Source organism: Elephantulus edwardii, unplaced genomic scaffold (genome assembly GCF_000299155.1).
Source record: "Elephantulus edwardii isolate Elephantulus edwardi_28Jun2011 unplaced genomic scaffold, EleEdw1.0 scaffold00068, whole genome shotgun sequence".
Classification (NCBI taxonomy): domain Eukaryota; kingdom Metazoa; phylum Chordata; class Mammalia; order Macroscelidea; family Macroscelididae; genus Elephantulus; species Elephantulus edwardii.
The window spans coordinates 434,459-440,413 of NW_006399818.1; the positions used below are offsets into that span (position 1 = coordinate 434,459).

The 5,955-nt window shown below is 41.2% G+C and overlaps 1 pseudogene; it reads right to left on the reverse strand.

Annotated features, from left to right (window-relative positions):
* Positions 1-4,225: 4,225 nt before the first annotated feature.
* On the reverse strand, positions 4,226-5,693 carry LOC102866471 (annotated as a pseudogene).
* Between the last annotated feature and the right edge of the window lie 262 nt (positions 5,694-5,955).

Genomic DNA, 5,955 nt, shown 5'->3' on the forward strand with positions numbered 1-5,955 from the left:
AGGAAAGTTCTACTCTGTCATTTAAGGTTGAGAATCAGCTCAATGTCACACAAAAATAATAGATACATTTTACTTGTTATCAATTTCAAGGTATGTAGTTACTGGGAGCTCTGGGATTTAGTGGTAAAGAATTGCACTGCCAAGTCAAAGACACACGGTTCGCATCCACTAGCTTCTCTGAGGAAGAGGAGCAATCTCCTCCTCTGCAATTTACTGCCTCTGAAAATGCACTGTAGGATCAGCTATGTGTCAGTTCTGACTCAACAATATACTACAATAATCATTATCTGAAATAAAACTAAGAAAATAATGTCATCAATTAAATTATAGCAAGCCTTTGATCACAAGGTGTGTCCTGATCAGAGAGGTGTATTGTAAAACATCATACATCTTAAGAGTTGTGTATGTGAGTGTGCACACACAAAAGAAGAAAAAGAAAACATTTTTTCAAAATCATATAATTGGTTTGGGGACATTTTAATATTTTTGCCATTTCTAAGATTAAGGAAAATAGCTATAGGTTGTGGAAAAAATCTACATAAGGAATATTAAAAGCATTTTGAAAATTATCAACTGTTTTTGTTGTGATGTGCCATGAAGTCACCTGTAACCCACAGCAATCCTATATACAATAGCTCTGAACCCTGCTCTATCCTGAGTCAATCTCACCATCTCTGACACACCCACTCCTCTTACTCCAGTCATTGAGTCAATCCATCTCATCAAGGGGCTTCCCCTCCTGCGCTGTCCCTCCTCCCTCCCAAGCATAATGTCCCTCTTCAAGGACTGGTCCCTCCTTGCAACATGCCCAAAGTATGTCAGACAAGGCTTCAGAATCCTTGCCTCCAAGGAGCAGCCTGGTTTCACCCTCTCCAATATGAACCTGTTTGTTCTCTTACCAACTAGATGAGGTTATTTCTGACTTTGACTCTAGTGATTTCTTGACGTGAAAATGAAGTATGTAATTGTTCTTCTTGCAAAAGGTCTACCCTGCTGTTGGCACTGCTGCCTCAGCAGAATACACATGACAGATTAAGTGGGAAAAACGGCTTCCTTCTAAGGCTTGGCACTCACTGGCATGCTCATTCCCCGTCCTGTAACCTCACACAAACTTCTCTTGGCATGAGTCATTTTCTGAATTCATTACTCATTTCTTCTCTGTAAAGCAAGAGAGCAGAACTAGATTGATTTCTAAGAACACTTTCAATTTCAACATTCATCGATATACAAATTCTACTTTGACTTAGAAGGGGGGAAATCAGGTTCAACTGGCAAATATATATTGAGCACTTTGTAATAAACATATATTGTTCAACTGGCAAATATATATTGTGCACTTAACTGAGCACAATATACATGCAAGGCGTGTGCTAACTGCTTGCATGTTAATATTCCATTTAATATTAGAAGCAGCTCTGTGAGGGTGTTACCATTTTTAAGTACCATCAAGTCGAGTACAACTCATAACGACCCCAGTAACAGCAGATCTGAACTCTCTCCTGTTCTGTGCCATCCTCACATCTCCGACACATTCTAATCCATTGCCACAGACATTGCATCAATCCATCTCACTGAGGCTCTCCTCCTCCTTCACTGACCCTCCACCTTTCTAAGCATGATGTCCTTTCTGTAGAAATAGCCTCTCCTAACAATATGTCCAAAATATGTGATATGAAGCTTCACCAACTGCCTCCAAAGAACAAACTGGCTACACTTGTTCCAGCACATCTTTATTTGTTCTTTTGGTAGTCTGTAGGATATATTCCGCACTCTTCTCCAACATCTAACTTAAATGCATAGATTCTTCTGTCATCCTTATTCATTATCCAGCTCTCAGATGCATAGCAGGTTATTGAAAAGACTATAGCTTGAATCAGATAAACCTTCATCTTTCAGCTGACATCATTGCTCTTCAGGACTTTGGAGAGATTCCTGACATTGACTTTCCCAATGCTATATATCTCCCAATCTCCTGACTGCTGGTACCAGAGTGTTGACTGTGAATCCAAGCAAGATGAAAAATTGTAGATCATTTGAATCTTTTCTCCATCTGTCATGATGTTGCCAATGGTCCAATTGTGAGGATTTTTTTTTCTTCATATTATTGAGATGTAATCCATATTGAAGGTTGCAGTCCTTGATCTCTGCAGCAAGCACTTCGGGTCCTCTTCACTTTCAGCAAGGAAGGATGTGTAAATCTGCATAATGCAGGTTGTTGATGAGCCTTCTACCACTCTTGATGCCACATTCTTCTTTCTAAAGTCCAGCTTCTCAGATGGTTTGCTCAGCATACAGACTGACTAGATATGGAGAGAGGATACGATCCTGATGCACACATTTTCTGATTTTAAACCATGCAGCATTCATTTGCTCTGTTCACAAAACAGCTTCTTGGTCTAGGTGTAGATATTGTATAGGCACAGTTAAGTGTTCTGGAATTCCCATTCTTCACAACATTAACCATAATTTGTTGTGATCTACATAATCAAGTGCCTTTCCACAGCCAATAAAACACAAGTAGACATTCTTTTGACATTCTTTGTGCTCTGCCGAGATCCACCTGACATCAGCACCAGGGATATTCCTGGTGCCACTGCCTCTTCTAAATCTGGCTTGCTCTTCTGGCAGTTCTCTGTTAATGCACTGCTGTAACCATTCTTTTATGGTCTTCAACTAGATCTTACTTACATGTGAAGTTAATCATATTGTTTGATAATTTCCATATTCTGTTCTATCACCTTTCTGGGGAATGGAAACAAACATGGATGTCTTCCACTCAGGTGGCAGGGTAGCTGTCTTCCAATTTTCTTGCACAGACTGGTAAGCACGTCAGGGGCTGCATCTAATATTTGGATGATGTTAATTGGTATCCTATTGATTCCAGGGACCTTATTTATTAAATTCTTCCTTCATCACCATTGACTCTTTATCATAAGCTACTTCTTGAAATATTTCTGTGAGGTAGAGAGTATTATTTTCATTTTACAGTTCTATAAGCTGCAAATAAATAGCCACACCAGGTCTGGTCTTTTTTAAAAAAATAAGAGTTTTCTTGAGAAATATTTTTTAAAGCACAAAACTCATTGGTCTTGAGGTTATTCAAAGAAGTGTACAATCACTGCCAAAAGCAATTTTAGAGTATTTTTAACCCCCCAGAATGAAACTCTGTATGATTAGAAGTCTCTCTTCATTTCTTTCAAACCATCTCTCCTGATCTCATTATTGTTGTTATGTGCCATCAAGTCAGAACTGACTTACAGCTGATCCTCTAGCAGTTTTTTTAGAGGCTATAAATGGCATGGATGGAGATAGCTCATGTCTCCCTCACGGAGAAGCTGGTGGATTCTAACCGCCTGCCTTTGGATTGGCAGTGCAACTCCTCACCCACTAGGACAACAGAGCTTCCCTAGAAAAACCACGAATTTCTTTTCTGTCTGTATAGATTTACCTACTTTGGATATTTCACTTAAATAGGCAAACTTACCATGAAATAAAATATGATCCAGAAGTTCTCCTCCTAGTTATATATGCAAAAGAATTCAAAGCAGAGACTCAAATACATATTCATATATTCAATATTCTTCACCAACACCACAATTCAAAGGCATTAATTCTTCTTTGATCTTCCTTATTCATTGCTCAGACTTTCACATGCACATGAAGCAACTGAACATATTGTGGTGTGAGTCGGGTACACCTTAATCTTTAAAGCAACATTCTCAATTTTAGCACTTTAAAGAGGTCCTTGGCAGTAGATTTGCCCATTGCAATGCATCCTTTGATTGTGTGACTATTGCTTCCATGTGGTGTTGATGGGAGAGCTAAGTTAAATTAAATCCTTGACAATGTCCATTTTTTTCTTCATGTTTCATGTTGTTTATTGGTCCAGTTGTAAGGTAATAGAAAAATTTTTGGAAACTTAATAATCATCCTCTTTCTCCCATGAGGCCGAGGACTGGTAGATGCTCCCAGCTGTTGATGGTTTCCTGATGTCTTACCATCCTCAACAGACTCAAACATAGCCATGATCATGAAGATCATGAAGATGGTGTGGGTACCCACCTTATAAGTCCTTCAGTCTCACCAAAACTTGAAAACAATGTCTTAAAAAAAGGAGGTGGGGGGAGACAACGATGTCCTGATTAAATTCTTTCCTTTTTTAAAGACACATATTGTTTCTTTTCCACCCACCTTATTTCCACTTTTTTAAGAGTATACAGACAGGTTAAGACCACTCAGTGGTTGTTCCAACGCCAGTGGCCTGAGCAGCGGGGGCTGCAGACCAGTCTTCACTTGCAGGCTGAGCACTCCAGTCTCCTCAGGCAACAGCTGGATACACACAGAGGGATCCTGCACACCTACAGACTGGTGTGCGACCTCGGGCTGAGTCGCAGGAAACGACGCACGGGCCGGGGCCATCGGCTCCTCCTGGAACTCCTCCTTGCTCGCAGCCTTTTCAGAAGCAGCTTTCTCATCCTCTTCAGAATCTCCCCGATCTCTGTAGAAATACAGATCAGGCAGGACCTTCCGTGGCTCCTGGGATATTGTGCCATGCATGTGCAGGACTTCCTGGGCCAGCATCTACCATGAGACCCATGGAATGAGCTCCCTTGTTGTTGCATGGGATTGCAATGTCCATGTAGTGCAGAGGGAAATCTGTGTTACACATGGCAGTGGTGGGCCAGTTAACATAAGATGCTTCTGTCAGAGGCTGGTGGTTGGTCCTGGGATCAGTAAGCACCGGATGTTGAGGGTCCCAGAAGGCTGCCTAGATCTGGTTAGTGAAGGCTCCAGGAGTTAAGCATCTGGCACTAGGAGTGGTTCCAGCTGTAGCAAACTTCAGCACAGCTCTCTGGTCCATATTTCTGGAGAATATAACACTGACCTCAGCTGGATTTTCAATGGCAACAATGGCCAGAGCAGCCAAGGGAAGCTTCTCCCAGGTTCTCTTCAGGTTTATGATGTAGATGCCTTTAATACTCCTTTAGGTAAACAAATCCAGTTTGGAAGCAGTCTACAGCAGCTGGATTCTACACAGGCTTATTTCCTAGTTCCGGTGAAGATTAGGGAGGAATGTAGTATTTGGTGGAGCTCCCGACTGAAACAACCTTGGAAGTAGGAATAGCATCCACTTCCAAAATAGCTTGCCTCCGGAAACCCTATGAACTTGGAGAAACTATGAAAGTTATACAAGTGTTCAGGTCTTTCACTCATAGGGTAGCTGTGAGTCGTCTATGACTCAATGGCACCTAACAACAACAACAACATAGAGGTCAGTTGGCCTAGTGAACAGAAAGTGATGCTACCAAGCCAAAGGTGGGAGATTTTAATCTGCGACCCTCAGGCCTGGTTTTAATTATTTTTGGTCAAACATTCTTCTATGTGGTATAGCACTGGACTGTCCATTTGCTGTACAGAGGTAACTTGAGGTTGCTATGACGCTAAACACTGTGACATTGATGTGTCAAATGTGATAATGGTTACCCATGGTGGACAGTGTTTAGTGGAGCTTCCTGATTAAAACAAGCTTGGAGGCAGGAGTGGCATCCACTTCCAATAGCTTGCTTCCAGAAACCCTATGAATGTTCAGGTTTTTAGTTCATAAGGTAGCTATGAGTCGTCCACTACTCAATGGCACTTAACAACAACAACTGTTACATTTGGAAGTCAAGATTGGTGCTGCCCAAGTGCATTCCTGCTGCAAGGAATTTGAGGACATGCTCCTCCTTCTTCTGCGGGACAAAACCATGAAGTTCATAAGAGACAAAGTGGGACCAAGCTTAAAAGGCCTCACCTGTGGTATAAAGAGACTGGCAAAGACAAACAGAAATGCACAACCTGGAGACGAGAAAACTGAGGAATGAAGCCTCATAAAGATTAAATTCCTGTGTGCATCAAAAACTTTTTTCCAACAAGGAAAAAAAGAAAACCTACTAACTGGGAAGAAATATTTGG